Consider the following 15,868-nt stretch of genomic DNA (forward strand, 5'->3'; position numbering starts at 1 on the left):
GGATGAGAGGTTTAAGAAGAGAGACGTGAAAGGCATTAGGGATACGAAGAGAAGGAGGAAGAAGAAGTTTGTAAGAGACAGGATTAATTTGACACAAAACTTTAAAAGGACCAAGATAGCGTGGTCCCAACTTATAGCTCGGGACACGGAAACGGACATATTTAGCGGAGAGCCATACCTTGTCTCCAGGGGAAAAAATGGGAGGAGCTCTTCTTTTCTTATCTGCGAATCTCTTCATGCGAGAAGAAGCCTGTAAGAGAGAATTTTGGGTCTCTTTCCATATGGTGGAAAGATCACGAGAAATTTCATCCACAGCGGGCAGACCAGAGGGCAAGGGGGTAGGGAGGGGGGGAAGAGGGTGACGGCCGTACACCACGAAAAACGGAGATTTGGAGGAAGATTCAGAGATTCTGAAATTATACGAGAATTCGGCCCAAGGTAGAAGATCTGCCCAGTCATCCTGGCGGGAGGAAACAAAATGTCGTAAATAGTCACCCAAGATCTGGTTAATTCTCTCTACTTGTCCATTGGATTGAGGATGGTATGCAGAAGAAAAATTTAATTTAATCTTGAGTTGTTTACAGAGAGCCCTCCAGAATTTAGACACAAATTGGACGCCTCTATCCGAGACGATCTGTGTAGGCAACCCGTGAAGACGAAAAATGTGTACAAAAAATTGTTTAGCCAACTGAGGCGCTGAAGGAAGACCAGGAAGAGGGATGAAATGTGCCATTTTGGAGAATCGATCAACGACCACCCAAATAACAGTGTTGCCATGGGATGGGGGTAAGTCAGTAATAAAATCCATACCAATCAGAGACCAAGGTTGTTCGGGGACAGGTAGAGGATGAAGAAAACCAGCGGGCTTCTGGCGAGGAGTCTTATCCCGGGCACAGATAGTGCAGGCTCGCACAAAGTCCACCACATCAGTCTCTAGAGTCGGCCACCAATAGAAGCGAGAGATGAGTTGCACAGATTTCTTAATGCCCGCATGACCTGCGAGATGGGAGGAGTGACCCCATTTGAGGATCCCAAGGCGTTGGCGTGGAGAAACAAAGGTCTTTCCTGGAGGAGTTTGCCTGATGGAGGCTGGAGAAGTGGAAATCAGGCAGTCAGGAGGAATGATGTGTTGAGGAGAGAGTTCAATTTCAGAGGCATCTGAGGAACGAGAGAGAGCATCGGCCCTAATGTTCTTATCAGCAGGCCGAAAGTGAATTTCAAAATTAAATCGGGCAAAGAACAGAGACCACCTGGCCTGACGAGGATTCAGCCGTTGGGCAGACTGGAGGTAGGAGAGGTTCTTGTGATCGGTGTAAATAATAACTGGAAATCTTGATCCCTCCAGCAGATGCCTCCATTCCTCAAGTGCTAATTTAATGGCTAGAAGCTCTCGATCCCCGATGGAGTAGTTCCTCTCCGCCGGAGAGAAGGTCCTGGAAAAAAAACCACAAGTAACAGCATGCCCGGAAGAGTTTTTTTGTAGAAGGACAGCTCCAGCTCCCACTGAGGAGGCATCAACCTCCAATAGGAAGGGTTTAGATGGGTCAGGTCTGGAGAGCACGGGAGCCGAAGAAAAGGCAGACTTGAGTCGTTTAAAGGCGTCTTCCGCTTGAGGAGGCCAAGACTTGGGATCGGCATTTTTTTTTGTTAAAGCCACAATAGGAGCCACAATGGTAGAAAAATGTGGAATAAATTGCCTGTAATAATTGGCGAACCCCAAAAAACGTTGGATGGCACGGAGTCCGGAGGGGCGTGGCCAATCTAAGACGGCAGAGAGTTTATCTGGGTCCATTTGTAGTCCCTGGCCAGAGACCAAGTATCCTAGAAAAGGAAGAGATTGGCATTCAAACAGACATTTCTCTATTTTGGCATAGAGTTGATTATCACGAAGTCTCTGAAGAACCATACGGACATGCTGGCGGTGTTCTTCAAGATTGGCAGAAAAAATCAGGATATCGTCCAGATATACAACAACACAGGAGTATAGGAGATCACGAAAAATTTCATTAACAAAGTCTTGGAAGACGGCAGGGGCGTTGCATAGACCAAAGGGCATGACCAGATACTCAAAGTGTCCATCTCTGGTGTTAAATGCCGTTTTCCATTCATCCCCCTCTCTGATGCGGATGAGATTATAAGCACCTCTTAAGTCCAGTTTGGTAAAAATATGGGCACCTTGGAGACGATCAAAGAGTTCAGAGATGAGGGGTAGGGGGTAGCGGTTCTTAACCGTGATTTTATTAAGACCGCGGTAGTCAATGCAAGGACGTAGAGAGCCATCTTTTTTGGACACAAAGAAAAATCCGGCTCCGGCAGGAGAGGAGGATTTACGGATAAAGCCCTTTTTTAAATTTTCTTGGACGTATTCAGACATGGCAAGAGTCTCTGGGACGGACAGAGGATAGATTCTGCCCCGGGGTGGAGTAGTGCCCGGGAGGAGGTCAATGGGACAATCATAAGGCCTGTGAGGAGGTAGAGTCTCAGCTTGTTTTTTGCAAAAAACGTCCGCAAAGTCCATATAGGCCTTAGGGAGACCGGTTACATGAGGAAGCACAGGGACACGGCAAGGTTTACTGGGAACCGGTTTTAAGCAGTCCTTGGAACAAGAGGGCCCCCAACTCTTGATCTCCCCAGTGGACCAATCCAGGATTGGGGAATGGAGTTGAAGCCAGGGAAGTCCAAGAAGGATTTCAGAAGTGCAATTGGGGAGGACCAACAGTTCAATCCTCTCGTGATGAGATCCGATGCACATTAGAAGGGGCTCCGTGCGGAAACGTATAGTACAGTCCAATCTTTCATTGTTTACACAATTGATGTAGAGGGGTCTGGCGAGACTGGTCACCGGGATGTTGAACCTGTTGACGAGAGAGGCCAAGATAAAATTTCCTGCAGATCCAGAGTCCAAGAAGGCCACAGCAGAGAAGGAGAAGGCAGAGGCAGACATCCGCACAGGCACAGTAAGACGTGGAGAAGCAGAGTAGACATCAAGGACTGTCTCACCTTTGTGCGGAGTCAGCGGACGTCTTTCCAGGCGGGGAGGACGGATAGGACAATCCATCAGGAAGTGTTCGGTACTAGCACAGTACAGGCAGAGATTCTCCATGCGGCGTCGTGTCCTCTCTTGGGGTGTCAGGCGAGACCGGTCGACCTGCATAGCCTCCACGGCGGGAGGCACAGGAACAGGTTGCAGGGGACCAGAGGAGAGAGGAGCCGGGGAGAAGAAACGCCTCGTGCGAACAGAGTCCATATCCTGGCGGAGCTCCTGACGCCGTTCGGAAAAACGCATGTCAATGCGAGTGGCAAGATGGATGAGTTCATGTAGGTTAGCAGGGATTTCTCGTGCGGCCAGAACATCTTTAATGTTGCTGGATAGGCCTTTTTTAAAGGTCGCGCAGAGTGCCTCCTTATTCCAGGATAATTCTGAAGCAAGGGTACGGAACTGTACGGCATACTCGCCAACGGAAGAATTACCCTGGACCAGGTTCAACAGGGCAGTCTCAGCAGAAGAGGCTCGGGCAGGTTCCTCAAAGACACTTCGAATTTCCGAGAAGAAGGAGTGTACAGAGGCAGTGACGGGGTCATTGCGGTCCCAGAGCGGTGTGGCCCAAGCCAGGGCTTTTCCAGACAGCAGGCTGACTACGAAAGCCACCTTAGACCTTTCAGTGGGGAACTGGTCCGACATCATCTCCAAGTGTAATGAACATTGGGAAAGAAAGCCACGGCAAAACTTAGAGTCCCCATCAAATTTATCCGGCAAGGATAGTCGTATTCCAGAAGCGGCCACTCGCTGCGGAGGAGGTACAGGAGCTGGCGGAGGAGATGATTGCTGGAGCTGTGGTAGTAACTGTTGTAGCATAACAGTCAGTTGAGACAGCTGTTGGCCTTGTTGCGCAATCTGTTGTGACTGCTGGGCGACCACCGTGGTGAGGTCAGCGACAACTGGCAGAGGAACTTCAGCGGGATCCATGGCCGGATCTACTGTCACGATGCCGGCTGGCAGGTGGTGGATCCTCTGTGCCAGAGAGGGATTGGCGTGGACCGTGCTAGAGGATCGGTTCTAAGTCACTACTGGTTTTCACCAGAGCCCGCCGCAAAGCGGGATGGTCTTGCTGCGGCGGTAGTGACCAGGTCGTATCCCCTAGCAACGGCTCAACCTCTCTGGCTGCTGAAGATAGGCGCGGTACAAGGGAGTAGACAGAAGCAAGGTCGGACGTAGCAGAAGGTCGGGGCAGGCAGCAAGGATCGTAGTCAGGGGCAACGGCAGAAGGTCTGGAATCACAGGCAAGGAACACACAAGGAACGCTTTCACTGGCACTAGGGCAACAAGATCCGGCGAGGGAGTGAAGGGGAAGTGAGGTGATATAGGGAAGTGCACAGGTGTAAACACTAATTGGAACCACTGCACCAATCAGCGGTGCAGTGGCCCTTTAAATCGCAAAGACCCGGCGCGCGCGCGCCCTAGGGAGCGGGGCCGCGCGCGCCGGGACAGAACTGACGGGGAGCGAGTCAGGTACGGGAGCCGGGGTGCGCATCGCGAGCGGGCGCTACCCGCATCGCGAATCGCATCCCGGCCGGAGGTGGTAACGCAGCGCCCCGGGTCCGTGGAACCGACCGGGGCGCTGCAGTGAGGGAAGTGTAGCGAGCGCTCCGGGGAGGAGCGGGGACCCGGAGCGCTCGGCGTAACATATGTCAGAACTCTTTTGGTAACACGCACAGAGAGCGGGGAGATAAGTGCTCAGCAATCGGTCTAAATATCCAGGACAGGACTAATGAAAACTTGTGATATGTCAGGTACCACTGGTGTACATGTCTATTTACACATTTTACACCTTGTCCAACAAAATGTTTAAAATGCAACAAATTTATCAAACAGCAGAAGACTTTTTGATAAATTTAGTTTGTTGTGTGTGTGGAAATTTGTGCCCATTCATCCAGCATTTGTGAGGTCAGACATTAAAATTGAAGGAGAGGCCTGGCTCAAAATCTCCATTCTAGTTCATCCCAAAACTCCCCAAGATGCCCTGGTCCTGTTACCGGGGTTTAAAGCGTGCTCTCGAGCTGAGTACTCTTCAAACCTGGTGGGTCGCGACTGCTACATGGCATAGCATTGACAGTGTATGCAATCAAAAGATTTTGTGTAATAGAGCTCTATTGGGACTAAAAAAAAAAAAAGTGTAAAAAAAAAAAGTTAATAAATGTGAATAAGCCCCTCCCCTAATTAAAGATTGAATCCCTCATTTCCCATTTTTTAAATAAAAGAATGTTATAAAAAATAAACATATGTGGTAAATGTCTGAACTTTTAAAATATAATCTTAGTTAAACTGCATGGTTGATGGCATACACATAAAAAAATACCAAAGTCCAAAATTGTGCATTTTTGGTCACTTCATATACCATAAAAAATTTATAAAAAGTGATCAAAAAGTCCCATCAAAATAATAATGGTACCAATAAAAACTACAGACCATAGCACAAAAAATTTGCCCTCATATAGCCCCATATAGTAATCAGAAGAATGCAAATTAAACATAGTAATTTTGGTGCATGTATTTTTTTTTTTTTTAAGTAGTAAAATAAAATAAAACCTACATAAATTAGGTGTCCTTGTAACCGTATGGACCCACAGAATAAGGATAAGGTGTAATTTTTACTGAAAAGTGCACTGTGTAGAAACGGAAGCCCACAAAAGTTATAAATGGCGTTTTGTTTTTTTATTTCACCCCACACGTTTTTTTTGTTTCGCCACAGATTATGTTATAAAATAAGTTATGTCATTACAAAGTACAATTGGTGATGCAAAAAACAAGCCTTCATATGGGTCTGTAGGTGCAAAATTTTAAAAGTTATGGTTTTTAGAAGGAGAGGAAAAAACTAAAGTGCAAAAATTTTAATTGGTCTGGTTCTTGAAGGAGTACTCCAGCGTATGAATGATTATCCCCTATCCTAAGGATAGGTGATAAGTTTCAGATCACGGGGAGTCTGACAGCTGGGGCCCCCCGTGATCTCAGGGGCCATGGCAGTCAGCAGCAAGGGGGCGTGTCTGACCAACGCATGACGCAGGGGCCGACACGCCTCCTCGTTACATCTCTATGGAAGAGCTAGAGCACTGCATTCGGCAGCCTCCGGCTATGCCATAGAAATGTATTGAGGGTGCGTGTCGGCCGCCACGTCATGCGGTGTATATCTTGGTATGCTGAGGTAGGTGAGGGTGTGTGTGCTTTCCTTGCAGTGAGCACGAAGTGGGGAGAATTTTAAGCCATTTAGCCCTCCACTGAGAACTCAGGGATATATAGAAAGCAGCTCATTAAAATGTACCTGTCGTTAAAACTTTTTATATAATGTAAATAATACCATTATATGTTTATTTGTAATATACATTGGTTAAAAAAGTTGTATATTTTTGTCCCTAAAGCTATTGTCTGTGTGTCACTGTGAGGAGTCCAAATACAGGAAATGTGGGTGGAAATGCAGGGCTTTGTACACTGAGGACAACAGGGCTCTGTGCACTGAGGACAAGCAGAGCTCTGTGCACTGAGGAGAAGCAGAGCTCTGTACAGTGAGGACAAGCAGGGCTCTGTACACTGAGGACAACAGGGCTCTGTGCACTGAGGACAAGCAGGGCTTTGTACACTGAGGACAACAGGGCTCTGTGCACTGAAGACATGCAGAGCTCTATGCACTGAGGACAAGCAGGGCTCTGTACACTGAGGACAAGCAGGGCTCTGTACACTGAGGACAAGCAGGGCTCTGTGCACTGAGGACAAGCGGGGCTCTGTACACTGAGGACAAGCGGGGCTCTGTACACTGAGGACAAGCGGGGCTCTTTACACTGAGGACAAGCAGGGCTCTGTACACAGAGGACAAGCAGGGCTCTGTACACTGAGGACAAGCAGGGCTCTGTACACTGAAGACAAGCAGGGCTTTGTACACTGAGGACAACAGGGCTCTGTGTACTGAGGACAAGCAGAGCTCTTTGCACTGAGGACAACAGGGCTCTGTACACTGAGGACAAGAAGGGCTCTGTACACTGAGGACAAGCAGGGCTCTGTACACTGAGGACAAGCAGGGCTCTGTACACTGAGGACAAGCAGGGCTCTGTACACTGAGGACAAGCAGGGCTCTGTGCACTGAGGACAAGCGGGGCTCTGTACACTGAGGACAAGCGGGGCTCTGTACACTGAGGACAAGCGGGGCTCTTTACACTGAGGACAAGCAGGGCTCTGTACACAGAGGACAAGCAGGGCTCTGTACACTGAGGACAAGCAGGGCTCTGTACACTGAAGACAAGCAGGGCTTTGTACACTGAGGACTACAGGGCTCTGTGTACTGAGGACAAGCAGAGCTCTTTGCACTGAGGACAACAGGGCTCTGTACACTGAGGACAAGCAGGGCTCTGTACACTGAGGACAAGCAGGGCTCTGTACACTGAGGACAAGCAGGGCTCTGTACACTGAGGACAAGCAGGGCTCTGTGCACTGAGGACAAGCGGGGCTCTGTGCACTGAGGACAAGAGGAGCTCTGTACACTGAGGACAAGCAGGGCTCTGTGCACTGAGGACAAGCGGGGCTCTGTGCACTGAGGACAAGCGGGGCTCTGTACACTGAGGACAAGCGGGGCTCTGTACACTGAGGACAAGCGGGGCTCTGTACACTGAGGACAAGCGGGGCTCTGTACACTGAGGACAAGCGGGGCTCTGTACACTGAGGACAAGCAAGGCTGTGTGCACTGAGGACAAGCAAGGCTCTGTACACAGAGGACAAGCAGGGCTCTGTACACCGAGGACAAGCAGGGCTCTGTACACTGAGGACAAGCAGGGCTCTGTACACTGAGGACAAGCCGGGCTGTGTGCACTGAGGACAAGCAGGGCTCTGTACACTGAGGACAAGCAGGGCTCTATGACATGTTCCTGCATCACACTCCAGAAGCCTGCACAGAGCCCTGCTTGTCCTCAGTGTTACAGAGCCCTGCTTGTCCTCAGTGCACAGAGCCCTGCTTGTCCTCAGTGTACAGAGCCCTGCTTGTCCTCAGTGTACAGAGCCCTGCTTGTCCTCAGTGTACAGAGCCCTGCTTGTCCTCAGTCTACAGAGCCCTGCTTGTCCTCAGTGTACAGAGCCCTGCTTGTCCTTAGTGTACAGAGCCCTGCTTGTCTTCAGTGTACAGAGCCCTGCTTTTCCTCGGTGTACAGAGCCCTGCTTGTCTTCAGTGTACAGAGCCCTGCTTGTCCTCAGTGTACAGAGCCCTGCTTGTCCTCAGTGTACAGAGCCCTGCTTGTCCTGCCCTCACTTCCTGTATTTGGACTCCTCACAGAGGCAATAGTTGCAGGGACAAAAAAATACATAAAATTATATTACCTACATTATATCAAATATCTGCCAAGCTAGATCAACTCTGTACTGATGAGGGACAAAAACCCTGAAACAGGTTGCCTGCAGATTGGGTTAAATCTTTCCTTTTCGAGAGATGTCTAGCTTGGCATAATCCCAATCAGGTAGCCGGACTTTGTAGTGAGTAGATACTTTGGTTCTAAGGGAATGTCACTTGGATCGGTGGCATGTTAATGAGCCTTGGTATGCTGAAGCATTAGAATTTCCCCAGAAAAAAAATGTAGATGAGCTTAAAATGCAGAGGAGGACGAGATCTTATGGCTTATTTTCCACTTGATAAGATGAAAATGCTGATTTAAAGAAATGTGTTATCTCTCCATTTCTTCCAGTAAAAAAAAAAAAAAAGAATAATGGCTTTTTGTTATATACAATGTAATTTCAAAGTGATATGTTTCTGTTTCATTGTTATAGCAACCGCACTTACACATTCACATCTGTTGACTTCACATACTGTGGACAATTATGGCAATAAGCAAAATTGAGATATTTAATAAGGGCAGACACTCCTCTAACAAAAGATCACTACTGTACCCCATTTTATGTAGTTTTCTCTTCTGAAAAGATGTTTAATACTTTGGTCATCTCTGTGAAAATCTTGTAACACTTTGAAGTTGTGAAGACCAGAAAATGTGGACCCAATGTATCACCTGGCTTTGGGTCACTTCCTGAGACCTTTGTCTAAGTGATCCCCGAGATTTTACCTTTTAACCCCTTTCCTGGGATCTGGACCTATGCTTCAGAGGGCTACAGCTAGAAGTGGTCCCAGTATAGGTGATGACTGGCTTTGCGGGCCAAGAGGCACTGGTGTAAAGCATCAAAGGGTCAGGGAGAAAGGAGTGTGGGAACATTATTAGTTTGGAAGAATATGTTCGCAAATAATAGTCAGTTAACTGGTTGGGTGGACAGCACAGGTTGATAAGTTAGGGACATACTAAGTACATATATATATATATATATATATATATATATATATATATATCACCCTCAAAGGACACTAGCAAGCTAGAAGACAGCAGGAGCAGTAGCCCAAGCGTTGCAGCTGGAGGGAGCATGTTACCCAGCCATGTGGGGTAAAGGTTGAGTCTATGGGTATGGGCAATATGCTAATGGAAGAAGACCACTGGTATTACAGTTGACAATGGTATAGACAGTGGAAGATTTTTGGAAAAAAAATATCACAGGATTAACATATTCCAGTAGTGTTGGACTAGAAGAGGTCATGCTAGAAATTAAACTTCATACCTTTTCCAGGGGTAGTGAAGACAATGGGTGTGATTTATCAAAACCTGTTCAGTGGAAAAGTTGCCCAGTTGCCAATAGCAACCAATCAGCTCGCTTCTTACATTTTTAACAAGGCCTCTGCAAAATGAAAGAAGCAATCTGATTGGTTGCTATGGGCAACTGGGAAACATTTCCTCTGGACTGGTTTTAATAAGTCTCCCCCAACGTGTCCCCCAATGTGCATAGATAAATGCCCTAGGAGAAGCCAGGGAAGTGTCTATTTGGACCAAATCAGAAAGTTTTTCTGGTTAAAACAATCAGGACCACAGGATTTTGTTTTTGGAGGAAGAAGGTGTGTTCCCTAGTCTGACCTGAAGCGTTGTCCTGTGTGGATGCTCAATAGGCTAAAGTCTGCTCTCTTAAAAATAAGGCTAATGTTGAGAACCATATCAATAGGAAACAAGAGGGCAAGAGAGGGGGCTCTGTGAAGACCACAAGATAGATGAAGAAAAAGTGTCAGAACGAGTTACTTCTTACCGAAGCAGGTTGTGCTCAGAGCACTACACCTTGGAGAGTATATGTGAAATCTGGATGGGAGCCTCACAGCTGGGACCGGTAAACATCACCTAGGACTAGATATATAAATGTAGCCAAATCGAGTCTCATGGAACCGTTAGAAAAGGGACAACCTTGTTGACGGTGTTTCACCGTCAACAAGGTTGGCCTTTTTCTATGGATTCCATGAGACTCAATTTGGCTAAATCAAGAAATGTGGCAGATGTTGTAGGGCTTGGGAGGAGCCCCTTGTCACAGCATTACTAAATGTTGACATCGGGGCTCTGCGTCATGTGACTGACCAATGAAACCAGGTAAAGAACTCTTTCATTGTTTGTTTTGGGTGTCACAATTAAAATGGAGACACTTGGATAACCCAGTCAAAACACAACATCACTTGGATTTTTGGATTGTTAATAAATATAAAGGGCTTTTTTTTTTTAACTTCTCTGAAGCAACCCTTTAAGTACGCAGCCTCTGGAGCGATCAGCCGATTGCCTGGATCCCACTCCCAGCACTCCTGGCAAACAGCTGGCTTTGCTGGCAGAAGTTGAGGATATCCAGACAATTGTCCTGCAGCTCCTACTTCTGAATACAAAACCTTATATTTAACATAGCTCAGCAATAAATATGTTCCAACAATGATTTGTGTTTGCTTTTCTGCTGACCTTATGGAAAATCGCCTCCATATTACCCATTATTGTGACATCTTGAATTATATCTGTATAAGCGTCTATTTAAATGTAAATCTTTTTGTCTTTTTGAGTTGTTTTTTTCCATCACAGTTGGTAGGTTTACATCTACACAATCTGTTATTTCTTCGGTTCTTTGTGTCTGCACTTGGGGGCAGAACATTTCATATCTCCCACTAATTGTTGCTAGGTGACAATCTCGGGCCCTACAACAATTGAGGTCTGCCTGTAATATATCATGGGAAATTCGCTTTATTTATTTTTTTTTTTTCAAAGAACTGAATTCCTTTTTTTGGCAAAATTATTTAAAGAATGTTATAGGGTGTAGCATGTGCTTGAATCTTAGCTGTGAAAATTCTTTATGCAAGTGCAACCCCCATAGACTGGATCTGTGCCAAGAGATGCAGGTGACACATATGCTGTAGACACATGGGCAACTAAGATAATTCTTTCTCCATTGTTTAGCAGCTTTTTATTCATTTTATCACACATATAATATTAGTATGCCATGAAACAATAAATACACCAATGAATGCAATGTAAAGTAGATTTTGCTTACTTTCCAACATTTACTATTGTTTTATTTTTATTTTTTGGTTTGTGCTGGTGTGGGCTAATACTCCACAAAAAGGCTTTTACTCCATTTGCACACTTGTAAACCTCGAGGTCTGTTTGTCCAGACACAAAACAATTGCTAGAATTTGCCAGGAGAAGTGCACACTAAGTGCATTCTCTCCCAGCTCTGTACCATGTGACCAAGATGGTCCCCACAATGTAACCGCCACATTCTTCTCTCCCCGACCCCAACTAATCAAAATTCTTAACATGTCTCTACAATAGCTGTTAGGGCATTAAAGCAATTTGTACCTTTCCTGGAGCTGATGGGGGTTGCCAAATTTATAAAATTGCCTTTTTATTTCTCAGCCAAGTGTCAAGGAGTAACCAGAGCGTAACCAAGCTGCTCAAGTGCCACATTCTGGCGCATCCTCTCTCTTGCCCTCACCTCCACACCCAACCCTCTGTGACTGACATTTAGAACCTTTTACATCAGTAAGGAAGGGGCTGGGAGATGAGGGCGAATGCGGTGGTGTGCCAAATTGTGACACTTGAGCAGATTGACACTTGTCTGGGAAATAAAAAGATGATTTTGAAAGGTTAGTTTGATTTTTATACCCTAAAAACTATCCAATAGTGTCAGCAGCTCTTAGCAGCAAATACAGCTGACAGATTCCCTTTAAAGGTATTCTCATACATACTTAATCCACTGCGAATTTTACACAGCTAAAATGCAAAGCATCAAATCCACAGAGTGAGATCCACAGCAGATTAGATACGTGTGACCCTGCCCTTAATCAGAAAATTAATAAGGGTGGGTTCACACTACGATTTTACTATACGGGAACCGGATCTGGCTGGGATATGGGAGTACACAGTTTTTGCTCCCGGATCCGGTTCCCATATAGTAAAATCGTAGTGTGAACCCACCCTTATTAATTTTCTGATTAAGGGAAGCGTCACTGGCCCGTATCTAATTCATTTCAATGAGCCAACCGGAGTCAAACGGTGACTTCGGACGGCTCATTTTTGCCCAGTATCCGGTTTTATGACCGGACCTAAAACTGTGGTATGCCGCGGTTTTAGGTCCGGTCAGAAAACCGGATTCCCGTACAGTAAAATCGCAGTGTGAACCCACCCCAAAATAACAGTACTGACCTCTTCAATCCCCCACTAACCCATCGCATTGTTGCCAACCTTCCAAAGGCCACTTTTTCACATAAAAATACTAATACAGAATACTGACCAAAATTTGTCCAGGTAAAAGTGGCCTAATTTGGGTTGGTGAGTGCCTTAAAGCGTCACTGTCAATTGAAAAACCTTTTGTTATGCTGTCTGAGCGTGTCACAAGCTTAGATCCCACTGGGTCTGTGATGTCCCAGTACAGGTGTATTATGTCAAGGTATTGTAGGCCCTGTCAGATTGAGACCTCCAGTGTCCTGGGGGCTCCCCTGCAGGGACTCAACCATTTCTAATGTATATTTTGCACTGTTATAACTTAGTAATCCGTTATTGGGTATCTGTAGCTTTAAGTATGTTTCCTAGCAACCTCATGTCTAGTCAGGGTATATGAGAGTGGAGGACTGAGAGCTAGACTAGACTTTTGTGCACAATGTTATGTTATGCTGTTATTTATATGTAACTTTATTGTAACTCCTAAAGGGGATACAGACAACTCTATGATCCACAGCTGCCTGACCGATAGGCTGTAGTTTAGCCTTCCCTTATAAGGGGTGACATTTCCTGTAGTGAGTGTTCTGACGCAGAGAGAGAGAGTGTGGTAGTGTTCTGACGTAGATACAGAGTCGGTGCAGATGCAGAGATGGAGAGAATCCGCAGAGTAGGATAGCCCGCAGAGGGTATCCACCGAGGAGAGATAAGAAAGAGCATGAAGTAACCCCAAATAATACCAAGTCTTTACTTCAGCCTTAATCAGAGGACTTCTAAAGGAGAATCCATTGAATTCCGGCGAAAAGCCACAGTTTATTGACACTCCAGTAAGTGACTTTGATCTCAAGACTATAAAAGACTTTAATCGCATGCCTAATATAGCGCAGGCCTAAAATTCCTAGTCCGGCCTAAGAAGCCAAACTCATATGCAATATAAAGTCCAGGCCCTGTAAGCTGTGTGGTTTTCTAGAGACTGTCTGTTAATCTTTTGGGAGACTTTGGTTGAGCGCTGTGGAGATTATACCACCTATCTTTAAGTTAGTAAAGCCTCCGTTAAACTGCAACGTAGTGTGGAGTCCATTCTTTCCTTGCTAGCCTGTGGGGAGATGCAGTTCCCCGGACCTGTAGCTACCAAGACTACAGTGGCGTCACAAGACATTAATACCATTCGACCCTGGGTTTATACCCCCAAGAACCAAGTAACTAACCCCAGCGTAGTGGCGGTCACGGATAACACCCGTGGTCACCACAGGTCTCAGTTAGAGATGAGCGAAGTTACAGTGATTCGATTCGTCACAAACTTCCCGGCTTAGCGGTTGCTGACTTTAACCTTCATAAATTTATTAAGCTTTCAGGTGCTCCGGTGGCTGGAGACTCTCTCCTAGGACTGTATCCACCTTTTCCAGGCCACCGGAGCACCTGAAAGCTGAACTAATTTATGCAGGCTAAAGACAGCAACTGCCGAGCCGAGAAGTTTGTGACGAATCGAATCACTGTAACTCGATCATCTCTAGTCTCAGTCCTGAGATGCGATGTGATCATGAGTTATAACCCTGTGAAGTGCGTGGCACATTCACTCCCCGGCTGGCCACTCTGTCCCACTCATTCACTGCATTAGAGTCTATGGTGAATGAGTCAGGTTTGAGTGACAACCGGGCGCAGGGTTGGTGCAAGGATTTTTGCCACCCTAGGCAAAAGCTAATTTTGCTGCCCCTTGACACCGCCCATTGGCCCGCCCCACCTTACTACTGGGTGACACACTGTAACAAACCTCCTCCTCATGCTGCTGGCTCAGCGAGTGGCGCTCAGGTGGCTCTAGGCGGCTGCCTATTTTGCCTATAAGCAGAGTCGGCCCTGGTGAGATGCTTCATCTGACTGTGACTTCTCTGGGCAAGATGCCTAATGTTTTTTTTGTTTTTTTTAAATACAGTGACACTTTTATGGTCTATTCACACGTACAGTATTCTGCACATATTTGATGTACAGGATTTGGAGCTGTGTTCAGTCATTTAGTTTACATTGAAATCTGCTGCATAAAATCAGCAGCTTCAAATCCTGCGCATTGAATATATGTAGGATACTGTACGTGTGAATAGACCCGTACAGAGTATATTTTATTTTATAATGTATATAGTGGTATACAGAACTCTAGGTATATATTAAATAAATTGTATTAGATAAATATTAGAATTGAGATGTGAGGTAGGTGTGTATGTGCAAATAGACTAGCAGTAGATGATATGAGTAAAAATTAGTTTATTAATGTAAAATATAGTAAAATGTAAAATAACATTTTTACCCATATCATCTACTGCTAGTCTATTTGCACATACACACCTACCTCACATCTCAATTCTAATATTTATCTAATACAATTGTATTTAATATATACCTAGAGGTCTGTATACCACTATATTCTTTATTCCCTTTCTGGCATGTAGGGTTACGTGTAACACAGAAATCTCGGTACATATTAGCACAGTGTGAGCCCCCCAAACTCTTATTTATAATGTGATGGTGTCACGATGCCGGCTGGCAGGTAGTGGATCCTCTGTGCCAGAGAGGGATTGGCGAGGACCGCGCTAGTGGACCGGTTCTAAGTCACTACTGGTTTTCACCAGAGCCCGCCGCAAAGCGGGATGGTCTTGCTGCGGCGGTAGTGACCAGGTCGTATCCACTAGCAACGGGTCACCTCTCTGACTGCTGATGATAGGCGAGGTACAAGGGAGTAGACAGAAGCAAGGTCGGACGTAGCAGAAGGTCGGGGGCAGGCGGCAAGGTTCGTAGTCAGGGTGGATAGCAGAAGTTCTGGTACACAGGCTTTAGACACACAATACGCTTTCACTAGGCACAAGGGCAACAAGATCCGGCAAGGGAGTGCATGGGAGGAGGTTAGATATAGTCAGGGACCAGGTGGAAGCCAATAAGCTAATTGGGCCAGGCACCAATCATTGGTGCACTGGCCCTTTAAGTCTCAGGGAGCTGGCGCGCGCGCGCCCTAGAGAGCGGAGCCGCGCGCGCCAGCACATGACAGCAGGGGACGGGAACGGGTAAGTGACCTGGGACGCGATTCGCGAGCGGGCGCGTCCCGCTGTGCGAATCGCGTCCCCAACGGCCATGACAGTGCAGCGCTCCCGGTCAGCGGGACTGACCGGGGAGCTGCAGGGAGAAAGATGCCGTGAGCGCTCCGGGGAGGAGCGGGGACCCGGAGCGCTAGGCGTAACAGTACCCCCCCCCTTAGGTCTCCCCTTTTTTTTGTCCGGTGACTGCCTCCCCTGGGATGAGGACA

This window comes from Hyla sarda, chromosome 6, assembly GCF_029499605.1.
Source record: "Hyla sarda isolate aHylSar1 chromosome 6, aHylSar1.hap1, whole genome shotgun sequence".
NCBI lineage: Eukaryota > Metazoa > Chordata > Amphibia > Anura > Hylidae > Hyla > Hyla sarda.